This window comes from Carassius carassius, chromosome 11, assembly GCF_963082965.1.
Source record: "Carassius carassius chromosome 11, fCarCar2.1, whole genome shotgun sequence".
NCBI classification, from domain to species: domain Eukaryota; kingdom Metazoa; phylum Chordata; class Actinopteri; order Cypriniformes; family Cyprinidae; genus Carassius; species Carassius carassius.
The window spans coordinates 30,160,899-30,176,211 of record NC_081765.1 but is presented as its reverse complement, the minus strand read 5'-3'; positions in this window follow the sequence as shown (position 1 = coordinate 30,176,211).

The following is a 15,313-nucleotide window of genomic DNA, read 5'->3' as shown; positions in this document are numbered from 1 at the left end:
CACACCTTTCCTCAATAAGCCATGATTAGAAATATAGTATTCATGGCACTAGCACAAACACCAGGTTTGTTTTTAATGTGACATTTTTCATAAGATGTAGGCTATAAGAGGTTGGTAACGTATGTTAAAATGTATGCATTTAAATGAGTCAAGGCACTTTTTTCACTTTGTCAGAGTTTTTGTTTTTTGTTTGTCATGAACCATTCCTACACACCAGGCTTAACAACGATACCAGAGCGCAGTTGTCCAGGGAAAGACCTCAAGGGAGCTTCACGGATTATGTGGAGTGGGTACTGGTCACCTGTGGATCGTCCATGACTGTTGGAGCTGCTGATGATGACAACAGCCCCACTCCTAACCCAGTTCCCAGCCAGACACCACTCGGCTGCATGGAGTGTCTGCCAGAGTCCAACACAACCGAAGTGCCATCATGAGAAGAAGCGATTGAGCCTGCCATCGCCCTGGAGCATGAGCAGATTGATGCATCTGACCAGGCAACACCACATGTGCCAGATGGAGTTCTTGTGGATGGATGCGAGAGGATGGATGCGAGCCCCGCAAACCCTCCCACAACTGAGAGTGACTGTTTACCGGACTTGGACATTGTTTTTCAATTTGGAGAGACAGAGACCTTGCTTCCCCTATAGCCTGCCTGAATCTGTTAATGTGTCGGATTCGCTGTTCCCGTCCAGCATCCCCCTCCCACTTCCTCTTCAAATTGTCAGTCCGCTCAGTTTGGACTTTGTTTGGACCTCCGCTGCGGACTTGCGAATCGCCGCTGCCCTCTTGCCCTCCACCCCTTCGGCTATGGCCCACTCCACGCTCCCTCAGTTTATATGATAATTTTCTTTCCTGTCAATTGAATTTTTCTAGGTCTACACCACCCCTTTCAATCTAAAGGAAATTATATATATTATTATATATTGGTTAAATCCCAATCAGAACAATTGAAAGGTTCACATGAAGGCTTTTTTTTACTCCGCTTGAGCCATCAAGCTGTTAATAAACTGATTATTTGAGTGCATTTAAACATAGCTGCTGTTGAGACGACTCATGCACCGAAGTTTAATACATATAGTGAGGTGTTTGTTCAAAACTTGTTCAAACCTAACCCTGGGCAATAGTAATAGCAATGCTTACATTAGCATGCACCACTGAGTGAGTGAGTGAGTGAGTGAGTGAGTGAGTGAGTGAGTATGACGATTCGTGTACCCAGAAAGACATAGGGAGAGCAAGAGATCCAATTGCTGGTATTTTAATAAGGATAATCCAAATCGTAGTCGATTACAGCAATGTCAAAACCAAAAAGACAGTCCAAACTTAACAAACAAATGAAACGGACAGGAAAAGGAAACTGGGAATGCGAGATGACTCGGAGGACGAGCAGAATCTCGGGGAACGAGAAAGTTGGACACACGAAGGGTAAGGACTCCATACAAACAACAGGGAAAGACAGGTATTTATAAGGAGGCTAATGACAATCAAGTGACTGCACCTGGTGCAATTAACCGGAGTGCAATTAATGTGAAGACAGGACCAGACTAGAGGAATTCTAGTGCCTACGGTGAAGTGCCTAAGGGGAAGTGAGCCCACCAGTGGACACCCAGGGAAACAGAGACTAGACAGCGTGACAGTGAGTGAGTGAGTGAGTGAGTGAGTGAGTTAGTGGAGTGATCTGTGGCCAAGTATGGTGTCCCATACTTGAAATTTGTGCTCTGCATTTAATCCATCCAAGTGCGCACACACACACAGCGAACACACACCCGGAGCAGTGGGCAGCAGTAGGGGGTTCGGTGCCTTGCTCAAGGGTCTCACCTCAGTCGTGGTATTGAAGGTGGAGAGCGCACTGGTTATTCGCTACACCCTGCCTACAATTCCTGCCGGACCTGAGACTCGAATCTGTGACCTTCGGGTTACAAGTCCGACAGATTTAAGCGCTTTTGCTGATGAGTGAACTTGTTAATTTGTTTTGGCTGCCACTACTGCTATTTCTCTGGACTTGGCAGAAAATCCTTGGCTTGACAATAACAGCTGTAGCTAATTTATTATTTAGTTTATTTCTTTCTGTTCCCGAATCACGTATCTCTTTGTATGTGGATCAAGAGTTGTGCTGTTAAATAGGCTTCTGTTACCCCATGTGTCTGTCTCTCATGGTTGCTGTAGAGACTGAATGTTGTTGATCACTGTTGATTTATGAGCACAGAAACAGTCACTGACTGAGTAACTCTAGCCTGTAGTAACAAGCTGTCAAGCATAAGGATTCTTTGTTTAATGGATTGTCTATGATTCTGTGGCTTATTCATGCATGTGTGGCCCGTGGCTTATGAAAGAGACTTTAGACTGAAGTCTCGATTAGCCCTGAATATACAAATCACTGTATATCATGAGGAAAAGAACACATGCAGTCAAAATTGCTCAACAAACCATTTGTCAGAGGTAATGTTGAGTTTTTAGTTTGCTTTATGATGCGAAAGAATAGCTGATTGATTATGCCAGTTATTTTTAGACTAGTTGTACTTCAGTTCTATTAAACGAATAGTTGTTACTTTTGAAGTTTGTATAGAAACGAGCCGTTCAAAAATTATCCTTGGAAAATAAAAAGCAACATGCAGGTTTAAAAGGGTATGAGGGAAAATAAATAATGAGCAAATTTGTATTTTTCCAGAGAAATATTTCTTTAAGAGATGATGGAGAGATTGAAATGGAGTCTCTTATTTTTGAAAAAAACAAAAACAAATAAATGGCATGAACCTGAGCAGCTGCCATATTACACTATTGCACAATGTCTTTCCAAGGTCACCAACCGGAATATCAAAGAATTCCCACTGCACAGCCAACAAGCCTCATCAATGTATAAACATCCTCAGAGTTGGTGTTCTTGTGCCACACTAAATATAACATTTATTCTCACTGAAACACACACAGTCTCTTTTTCATCTTAAGTGGAGTTTTCCATAATTAGAAATGTCCTCTTCCAAACATTAGGCACAGACATTCTGGAAGACAGCTAAGGGTTGAGCAAACTGGCATTCAGGTGAAGGGACACCTGTGTCATGCTACCAGTACACAGGGCCAGAGAGCATCAGGGGGGAAAATGCCTTTTACACTTTGCTACTGTTAACAAGCTTCCTGCATTTGACCCATGGGTAAATTCTGGGATTTCCAGGCGGAGGTTGTACAACTTAGTAAAGGATGAAGTCTGAGCCACCTTGGATTGGTCTGTGAGGTAACGTCTGACAAGTTGGTCCCTTAACACCATCTCTGAACTTCCCTTCTCTAAACACACCAGAATCTGGAGGGCTTTTTCCACAAGGAAGTGTATACATGGTATCTATGGTGAATAAGCATTAAGGATTTTATTCCTCATGACCATTAGTGCCAGCTTTTCATGTCATGTTCTACTGCAAGCCCAGATGACTTTTATGCAGATTTTCAGTGTTGATTTTGAGGGAACATCAACGTAATTCCCAAAAATGGTTTTAAAACCGTAAAATGTGTTAAACGGATCTCAAATTAGCACTCACTTATTGAATTTCTTTGGGCGTACTATAGATTCAGTAGTCTTCTGGCTATATAAAGCATATTCCATGAGTGAAACAATAAATAATAGTGTCTGTGTCCTCATTTTTATTCTATTTTGGGAGATCTCTACAACCAACTCGCAGATTTAATTTAACACTTAATTTGTCCTCTGAAACGTTCCTCCCAGATCATGATATGAAGACATCATTCTCTCTCTGCATTCTCCATGTTTCATTAATTATCCAGCTCCCACCACACAGCAATTTGTTTGGCACTTGTGAACTGCGGGCAGTCAACTAAAAGGGTTGAATCCTCAGCTTTGCCAAGATACACAGTCTCTTCTTTGTGTCCAGATATAAATAATTGCATTGAGTGTGGAGAACTGCCTGGACATCTTCCCTTTGGGTTTCTAGGAAGACTGGCAGCAAAAACCAGAGAGAGATTTATCAGGCTTACCGAAGGACTGGAGTCTGAGTGCCACCTGGAGGTTTAAGGAAGTTCTGATCCAGGTCTATAAGGTTTTGGGTTTAAGGTCATCTCGTAGCCTGACTTTTGAAGTATAAAATCTGATCCACATTCCAGCTGATTCTGGCCAAGAGTTTACCACAAAAGTGTAGACTTTATATTTGCACATTTTGCCCATCCAAAGTACAGTTTATTTCACATTCACGACTAAAAAAATACAGCTGTGGACATGGATATCAAGTTTACTTACCTATTTGTACCTCAAACCAAACTTAATGTCTTTTTGAGTATTCTTCAATGATTTGGAGTCACTAACCTAACAAAATGTCAAAACGTTCCTTAGAGGCAATCATTATATCAACCAAGATTTATCTGATATCGAAATGCTTTATAGGATAGTTTTTACTGTAACTTTTGATCAATTAAATGCATCCTTGTTGAATAAAATTAATTTCTTTCAAAGACCTTTTGACACCAAACTTTTGTACAGTAGTATTGTATTCAATGGGAGCTCTAAAGCAAAATTAATCTTGCTTTTGGCAGCTATAATTTGTAATGAATCTACAAAATTGCTGGGTTGGTAATTGCTGTAGTTTCCTCTTGTGTCACTTAATCTTCTGACTTGGGGATTTTTTTCTTCCACTATTTAGATGCACAATTTTATCTGGGCTGGGTTCAACATCAATAAGGGAGGAATCGCTCTTGAACTTTGCAGCTTTTTTAGTTTCTTATCACTACTGTGCATTTGAGTAAGGATAAAGGCTGTCACTCTAGTTGACAAAAACAGAATACAGCCAGTCGGCATCCTGTTTCTGTCAAATGTAGCATTAAAGCATTAGCTGTTGTTTTCAGCTGTCCTTATTTCTGTGCTGATAAACTTTTGCTGTATTGGTTCAGTTATTTATTCTTGTGATGTCAAAACTGACAGCAGCCATTAATCCATTATAATATGTTGATTTGGTCCCCAAGAAACATTTCCTTTTATTATCAATGTTGAAAAAAACACTTTTTTAAAAACACTAGATACATTTCAGGATTCATTGATTAATAGAACGTTTGCACATTATACAATATCTTTACTCTCACTTTGCTTAAATAAAGGAACTCAAAGTGGTTATATGAAGTGTAATGCACTTAACACTAAGCTGTAACTTGATTGCACTTAAAACTTTAAGGCATCAATTAAACTTGAAGAGGGTTGACATGTTTTACAACGTGTTTAATATAAAATCTACTTTTCTTCTGACATTTTTTAACAAAATGTTTAATTTTTTGTTTTAGGGCCAGTGAAAATGTTGACAGGGCAGGTAAAAATGGAAACTACTGACCCGACCGAGCCAGCAGAAAAAAAAAAAACTTGTTGACACCTGCAACAAGGTCCTAATGTGGACCCAGGCTGTGTGTTTGTTCAGGCTAACGGGATTACACTTGCATCTCTCTAAAATGGAAATGATTTCACATAACCACTCCTGGAAGTTTTTCCCATCGCAAATGGCTTGTGTTTGTAACATTTGTATGTTGCCTAGCAACTCCAGATGGATGTGCATTAAGTAAATCATTTTACAGCGTGTGAAAATCCAGAATGGCGCGGAAAGGTATTTTCACAGCATTTATAAGTGTCCATCTTTCAAGCGGTTGTCTCATCTAAGCAAATTTAACAGTGGAGCAGGAGAATGTTTCCATTGCTCATGCTGGACTGTAATTGAAAGGAACAGAGAAAAGGATAATCTGGATTTGCTAACACCCAGAACAAAAACTTGGATTGATGAGATGAAAGAGGTGAGCAATGTTTTCCAGTTCCACTTTAATTGCTGTTTAACATTAAAAGAAACAATAAGGCTCCGCTCTGTTCAGCGCTCCAAGGAAAGCACCGAACATGGGGTAAATGTGGTCACCTTGGATCAGAAATGGACCCAGTTTCACCACAGCGGAGTTGGTTGCACATCACAACAGCAGTTTGGCAGAAATGACAAGGCTGGTGTAAGTCTTCAATCCTGGAGAATCCAGAATATGTTCCAGTGCCTCAACAACTCAAGTGAATCAAATCTGGATTAAGAAAAGACGATTTTTCATGGTGTTTTTAGAGTTGTTAAGCTACCAGCCTTTCAGTGAGATCATTACATCTTCGAAAACCTTAAACTTCAAGGAAGGATAATTAAACTAATATGGAAATGGCTTAAAGTGTTACACATCACTCCCTAAAAATGTCCTGAATCATTATGAGCATTTCATGTTGAGCTGTCATTAGTTTGTCATAGAAATCTGTTAAGACTCAGTCTCAGGCGACATGCTCACATTACTTACCACCTGATGTACGCTGGAAATGAAAACTGGAAAGCAAGAAAATGACAAGCTCCAGTTAGATTCTTCGAAAGCAACACAACTTTTGGGAGTTATCCCACATGGACGCAAAATTGTGTTTAAAAGGCATTAGGCTGATGCTTGTGAAGAAGAAGAACATCACTAGATTTGAAGTTTTGGATGAAAAAAATCATACTTTTTTACTTTGGGGTATACCGATCACATACTGAGTGCTGCAGTGATAACATTTTTGTGTATATTTAATGAAGGGGTAGTCCACAATCAAAGTCCAGAAACAGGCAGAAGGTCATATACACAAGAAATCAGTAATGCGTTTATGAAAATAGTATCACTTATTAACAGATTTTCCAACCCTTCAATGATGTTAAAACAACAACAACTGCAGTTGGTTGCTTCACGTGTCAGAAAAGCAGATGTTTCATGATCAGAATAATCAGTGATGTGCGCTAGATGGTGTCATTTCAAATATGAAATAAACTCACATCATGACATATTTCCAACTCCAGCAGTCTTGATGTTTCAATAGTGCATACAAGCCACGGATATGGCACTTACATGTATTCTGCACAATGGGAGGCCTTGTATAGTTTCCAATGTTAACATAGCAATATGTGGGAAATCTGCTGATGGTGTCAACATTGATCTCAGGCAGCGGTTCTCAATTCCAGTCCTCGTGTACCACCGCTCTACATATTTTGCATGTCTCTATTTCACACCAGATTCAGAAAACCAGCTCGTTGGAAGAGAGCTCCATGTATTATCAGTGTTCGTATTGACATGGTCCCTATACAGTGTCCATCGCTTCCTACTCCCTGAGCACAGGAAATGCTTTGAAGTTTAATTCACTTTGGAACATTCATTCACAGATTTGCACTACACCACGCCTTGCAGCATATTCACAAAAAGATAAAACTTACTCAAGAAGTGTGAAAATATACCTCTGTAAATAAGTACAATTTAAATTCACATCAACCACGCTTTAATGTCTTCTGAATGGAACAAATACACTCCCTTTGAACTAGAATCATAGTAGAATATCCTGTGATGTTTACTTCGCAGAGCACATGCAGTCTAATAGAACAAACATCTGAAGTTATGAGATGCATACAAAAAGTGCATAGCGGTGGTTTGCGAGGACTGGGATTGAGAACCACTGATTTAGGGTTCCTATGGGCCATGCATTTATAGTCCTCTAAATGCTTCAGTTTTGCATTAACATTTCTTATTGCAAATTACAGTATGAGCATATGAGTTCTGTACTGAAACTGACATGAACAAAACCTGATGATTATGTTCTCCAGCATGATCTGAAATTATCCAAAAAGCATCTTAAACTTACATTACTGGAAGGAACAGGTTCAGGTTGTTTTATTCCCTGCAATGCTTTAACAATATGTGCCAAAGTACATCATGCCAAAATGCTGTTTGATATTATCTTTAAATTTAAAATCTATCCATTGAATTTATCATTTTACTATCCTTTTTAATTATATATATATATATATATATATATATATATATATATATATATATATATATATATATATATATAAAACACACACACTTATAACTGTATAAATGTTTTCAAAAAAAAATCTAAACTTTAAACTGGTCTCAGACATTTGGACCCCCTGTACAGTATGTATTTCTGAGAACCACACTGGTGTGAAACTGTTGTCATTGGCCAAGACAAATGTACTGTATGCATCAGAATATTGCATCGAATATGAAATTGTGCCATCTTTGAAAATATATGTGCAATTTATTTTGTTTATTAAATGCGACAGAGTGCCAAACACCACTCTAATTCTGTTGTACAAACCCAAACCTCGACTTTGGAGAAGCATTAAAACTCAAACAAAACACAGGAGTTATTAATGCTTTTTGGCTGGACTTCAGACAGCCGTCATGTTTTATGGTTAGAATTCGGGGAAATGATTTAATGGAAAAGGTTCAAGGCACCAGCCTGGCTGATTCAGCTTTCCTTTTTCCTCTGCAGTTTCACTTGCATACCTAATTCATGTTTACAAATGTTTCCCCTCCACAAGTGCACACACACACACAAATAGATCCCCACTTTCCTTTTAGAGGTCACGGAAAGGTCTTCCCTGCAGGAACTGATTTATGAAATGCTAATATGCTACGAAATGGCATGGAAGGGAAATGTGGTGTTATGTTTTTGTGCCTGGCACCCTTTTATCTTCATCTCTAGGATTATGTAGAATAACATACACCAGACAGCACTCATAAATTTGAGTTAAACATCTGCAAGATTATTCATAAAGATCTTACATCATGCATGTGTATGTGGCCAGTAGGATGAGGATTTGAGGGGATACAGTACATGTGCATGACACACAGCATGGAGTCAAAAAGGACCTTCTTTACTTTCCAAATCACTTAGGTTTCATATTTATTTCTTAGTTTATTTATTTATGCTTAATTTATTAAATCTGTTTAATAATAATAAATAATAATAATAATCCTTGCAAAGCTCAAGCAGTATGTACTTAAACTGTTTTAAAAAATGCTTTCATACTTTAAAGTGGTGTATTTAAAGTGGTTTGTATTTTATTTTACTTTACTCATGTCATGCCAAAAATTCTGTTGTTGACTTATGGTTCATCCATATAGCCTTTTATTTTATTATTCTTTTTTTTTATGCAAAATTGTTTAATTTTATTTGATTTATTATCTTCCTGTAATGCTTTAGCAAAAATGTCATTTTGTATTAACTTTAAATAAAAATGTATTTCCTTCCTGCAGGTCTTTAGCAATATCTAAGTATGTGACACCAAATATGCTGTTTTTATAGTCTTTAAAGTGGTTAATCTATAGTTTGAGATCCTTACTTTTATATAAAAATAATAATGTTTTAGCAGTATGTACTAAATCGCATCATGCCAAAGATGCTGCTCATACTGCCTTAACATAATGTTAATTTGTACTAAATTATGCCATACCAGTAAAGCAATATGAATTTGAAATTAATAGCCAGACTTGTTTATTTTGATCAGGCAATGAGTTTGCCCTTGTCTTCTGGGACACATAGGAACATGGATCACATGCCTTAGAAACGAAAGGAAAGGACACACAGCAGCCTGGGAAAGGAAACACAGACATCCAGACGCTCAGTGGCTGTCATTGCAAAAGCAAAATTCCCACTCTAATTAACATCAAGCGTTTCAGTGACTGCATGCATGCATCTCTCACTCTCACAGCACAAGCTCTTAAGTCACTTGAATTGATCCTCCAGCATAAGCAGGTGATGTAATCTGAGCGGCTGCTCCAGATATCAAGGTAAACGCAGATTATAATTTAGATAATGAAAGCTGGGTTTTTATTGAAAAAAATACATAACAATAATAACTGGTGCTAAAGATCATAATACATGTATATCTGTTAGTGATGAGAGAATGACAAACCACTGGACTTAACATTTTGACCATTATCCATGTAGTACAAATGAGTGTACACAAAATCTCAACCATTTAGCAACGAGTTCTTAACTAGTAGACTCAATTTTCCCTCTTTGTAGGAGAAACGGAGACAAAATGGATACTTTCAAGAAATGTAATTGAGCGCTCCATTAACTTTGCCTTTTCCCTAAATGTCCTCTTTTGAAACCTGTTAAAGGGGGTCATATGATGCAATTTCAATTTTTCCCTTTCTCTTTGGAGAGTTACATGCGGTTTATGAATAGATAAAATAAGACTCGTCCACGCCCTCCTAAAAGATTTTACACCGCCCCAATTGTGCATTCAAAGAAAGTCCAATCAGAGCTTGCTTTTCAGAGCGGTGAGCTTTGTAAAAATCGACGCGTTTCAGGGCATAGGAGAAACTATAATGTGTGTTTTTCTTTTTTTACCTTAAACCACATAAACACATTTCATTACACCAAATACACAAAATAAATAATGTTCTTTTTTAGCAACGGCTTATGACCACTTTAAGACTCATGAGTTATGCAAAAGAAATCTCTGAGCAATATTTTCCTTTGGGTCGATACTGACTTTACAAAAGCCATTTGATATATTTGACTGTAATCTGAACCTTTGTTTTTGTAAATAAAAGGTCTTTAGCACATGTTTTATAATGAAGGATGGTGGGCGTAAAAATAAATAAAAAAAATGTACAAAAGCTTACAAGTGCTTGCAGATATAATGAGCCTTTTTGGAATATTTTGACACTGTTTGAGCCCAGCTGTGACACGTGCTGGTGGAAAGATTGTTCCATTAAATCAGAGCCAAGAGAAAATGTGCATCTTGCCCATGTCAGTAAAAGTCAGGCACGCTTAGATATAAATCACCAAATGTGGGAGACTCATCAGAGGGGAACTCTAAACAAGAGCTCTGGAAACATGAGAAACATTGTAATTTAATCCGATTTTTTTTTCAATTATAATTTTACATTTTGTGTTTATTAAATGTTTTTTATTCTTTTATTTTATCTTTTATTTATATTTAGATCCATCCATCCATCCAGAAATCTTACATATGAGTGACAGCAGAGGACGGGGAAAAAAATAACACTATTCCCCCAGTCCAGATTTGAATGGTCCTCCACATGGGGGGTCAGCAGTCATGGGAAAGTCTAGTCATTCTGCTTCCCTGGGGTCTTTGTAACATCAGATTTTTATGAACAGTCAAGCCAAACACAGAGCGTGACTCTACACTCTTCAATCTTCACGACAGCTCGTCCATTTGGGTTGTCGTAAACCAAAATATTTAGTCCAAGTAATTGTGTATCACGATGAGCCAATAAATTACAGCCTACCTTAAATATTACTTCTCTGTATAGTGCCAGGACCGTTTCTACAATTCAGGGGCCCCAGGACAACATTTTTATGGTTTGGCCCCTAGTTTCTACTAATGAATAGGTTATATGTGTGGTTTTCCAATGGTGGGCTGTGACCCAAATAACGGGTTACAGTTCTATACTGACAAAACAAGAGGAAACAAGGCTTAAAAGCAAGTGATACAGTAAATGCAGCTAGTTATACAGTGATGTATAGATTGTCCTGTCTATACTGTCATATGATAAGCTGCATTTTATTAATAAACAGGTTTATCAGTAAAAAAAAAAGAGAGGAGAAAACATTTCCCATTAACTGTTGCTGTTAGATTAATTAGCATTGTTGAGTCCATGCATTTCATGCAACCATTGATGCATTTGTTAAATAAAGATACACACACACACACGCACACACACACACACTTAAAGGCAGGGTAGGTAATACATGTATAAACAACTTTCTTCCAAATTTGTTTAAACTTTCTATATGTATCAATGCATAATTAAAATGTAAGTACTCTGATAAAAAGAGTATAAAAATCGAGTGACTCTAGACCGTTTAATCTGTATTAAACACAGCTCATTATTTCCATTTCGGGACGAAACATAGGATTGGCTTAGGCGACTGTCACTCTCTCGCAACCATGGCAACCACCGTTTTGGCACACATGACCTGCCCACTTGCGCGTGCACATTTGATTTGAGGAATTCAACAGGCACGGATCCTAGGAATACCAAAACAATGGCAGAGAAACAGCAAGCAAATTTCACAGTACCAGCCTATGCAGTTAGTGAAGGCAAACCAGGCAAAAAAAGGAAGACAGTAACAGTACAGGAAAAGGCAATGAACAAAAAGTCTTTGGATAAACAAAGAAATAAAATACGAGTTTATATCGGCGTGGCTTTCCAGCGATGGCGAGAACTGAGGGAACTCAAGGGGCTGAAAAGTGACTCCTTGATGGCTTTATTTCTGCTGGACAGGTAAATCTTTCTTTTTGTATTTTGATCATACATATTTTTTTCATGAAGCATGTGTCATTAGCACACGTAGCTGCGTAATATAGCTAACATAACATTACTTAGCGAGCCGTAGTCGAGGCTTTGGAAGGAGCCCAGAAGGGAGGGGGTGGAGTGAATGGAAATAATGAGCTGTCTTTAAAACAGTCGTGAGAGGTCTACAGACACTCGATTTTTATACTTTCTTTTTCAGAGTACTTACATTTTAATTATGTATTGATATATAAATAAAGTTTAAACAAATTTGGAAAAAAAGTTTTTTAAACATTTTTTTTTACCTACCCTGCCTTTAATACATATGTAATATATAATAACACATTGTATATCTTTTAATGTTTTTATTTATTTATTTTCGCTACCGCCCAGCCCTATATTTTCATTGATTCATATTGGTCACTAAGCATAGTAAATTACTCAGTCAATGCAAAGATATTTGAAACACATAATAAATATTTATTGAGAGAAAAAATTATTTGGTTTACAGTTTTTTGTTTTTTTTTACAGAATAGCAATTGGTATTGCTATTAAATACCCACACTACATCATAGAATTTTCAGTATTGCTAATACTAAAGTAATATGAACTCAAAATGTTTACTTTCTGACAGACAAACTACACGTCTTTATGACCAGACAACATTTTGAGATCTACAAGAGGTCTTTTTGACACCGTCTAAAATTAAACTCAAAAACACTCCATGAAATAAAGGATCTTTTATGTTTGTTTTTTTAAGATGTTGGATGGGGGTCATCACATGGATGTAAAATACAAAGTTAATTAGCATTGTTTGTAATAGCATGTAATAGAGGTAAGTGTTTTCCTTTGTAAAATGAGTCTCAGTAGTCTGAACTGATGCACTGTTTACAACAGAGTAAAATGCTTTGTTAGAACCAAAACACTGGCTTTAGTGTTGTTTGTGTCTGTGCACTGCTGAATGCAAAATGTTGGGTGTGAATAAGATTAATATAATCTGACTGCAAATATGGGGAGAAGGAATGGGAAGAAGAATGGTGTACATTTAAAATTCACAACATGAAAGCAAGTGGAAGTTCAGACATGAAGTTAAACACTAACACGTCTTTCACAGCATTAGGTGGGTGGTCTGGGACGATCAGGGTGGCACCATCCACCAAAACCAGACTCATTCAGACACTCATTTTGTTGTTGCACCATTCATACTACTTCCTTTTCATCCTAAAAACCACACGCAGGAAATGGCAGTCTAAAAGTGCTTTTTATTCGCTCACATAACTAAGTTCACACAAAGTGTTTTCTTTTTCAACTTCATTATAACCCTAAAATAAAAGTGTTACCCACATTTTTGAGCTCCTCGCAAACCTGCGTCCTTCAACTACAGAGAGCTTTTGGAGTTCCACACCAGGTGAAAGTCTGGGGAGAGAAGTAACCCGTCTGTAACCATGAAACTTTCACTGTGGTTGCAGACACAATGAACAAGAAATTGTTGCTCCATGTACATTCACGGTTTCACATCTGTGGCTCGTGAAAGGAATCAATATTAATACATTTTGTTCTTCTCGTTTTTTTTTTGTTTGTTTTTTTATGAGGGGGTTTACAAAGGACAACCTTTCCTAACCTGCAGGGAAATTCTATGCCAAACCTTATTGGTTGCTTACAAATAAAAGCAGCCAAAACTGGTTCAAATAATAATAATGATAAATAATGCTGAAAGCAGCAATTATGAGGTCAAGCACTGAAGGAATTTGATTTACATTTGCAAAACTGGGCTATAGTTAATGAATTCAGGACCTAGATCTTTAGCTAACGAACCACACTGCCACAACTGATAGTCCCAGAAAAAATTTATAAATAAATAAATACAAAACTTCCATTGAATAGTTTTTATCCAGCATGCTCTGAAAACAATCAAATATGTCAAATATATAAGTCAAATATGGAGAGAACTGGAATAAATTTGCAAGAACAGAAGCAAACTTGGTTAAAATTAGTAGGTTTTGGCCCAAAACTGTTCAGGTTGCTTCAAGACATGGTATCTGTGATTTCAAAGAATCAGAAGGCCAAATGGTTTAACTTCAGGCCAAATTAATAAAAATATCATCAAATCATTCAGTCATTTTTTCCTTGAATGCAATGTGTAGCATATATATATATATATATATATATATATATATATATATATATATATATATATATATATATACACACACACATACATACACAAACACACTCACATGGTTCTAAATCTGTATGTATTTTTTACTTTTTCTGTGGAACATAAAAGATGTTTTGAAGAACGTTGGGAACCAAACAACACTGGAGCCAATTGACTTCCTTTGTGTCTCAAAATGTCTTTCAAGTCCCACAAAAGAAAGTCAGAAATAGGCTTGGAAGTACACAAAATTAGTTTTTAGGTTAACTATCCATTTAACTGTTTTAAAGTTTGTAAGCAGCAGATATTTTTTATAAAAAAATCCAAGATGGCAGCTAAACTACTAAGTACTAATGTGTCTGACAAGGTCAAAATTTCTTGAAGAACTTCTATAGACAGACAAATAATAGTACAAAAACCAACACATAAGGCATGTCCAAAACTTCACTGCTTGAGCTGTTAAATGACACAACTACAAATTTGGGCCTGTATGTTCACAATCCGTGGATCAAAACCAATTATGTAAATAGTGCAATAGACGGACCTGTGCAACTTAGCGTTCAGTGCTAATTCACAGTGGAAGATGAAGATCGACAAATTCCAAACCCAAAATCCTCTGAAAAAAACATCTCTCTTATTCCTTCTGTTGCATGGATTGCATTTACTCAGAGAACCAAAAGCAAGCCTGCAGAGATCGAGTGTGATGGCAGTGTGAGCACCAGTGGCAGTGCAATAAACTTCAGACCGTCCATAAAGCAACAAATATCTTCAAGTTATACAAGAAACTAAAAAACCCCAGCAGACAACAGCTATTAGAATGACCGAATAACTCTTGAATATCATTTTATAATCATTTCTCAAGCAATAAGAAAAAAAGGAAGAAAACTTTCAAATCAGTTCTTGTCAAGACCAAACAATCTCTATTCAGACCAAGTGAAAATGAATCCTACTTACTTCATTAAGAATAATCCTAGCCTCAGTGAACATCATTCAAAAAAACAAACAAAAAAAACAACTCTGCCTATTAAATTATTATTTTCTTTTTGCTGACATCACTAGCTCTCA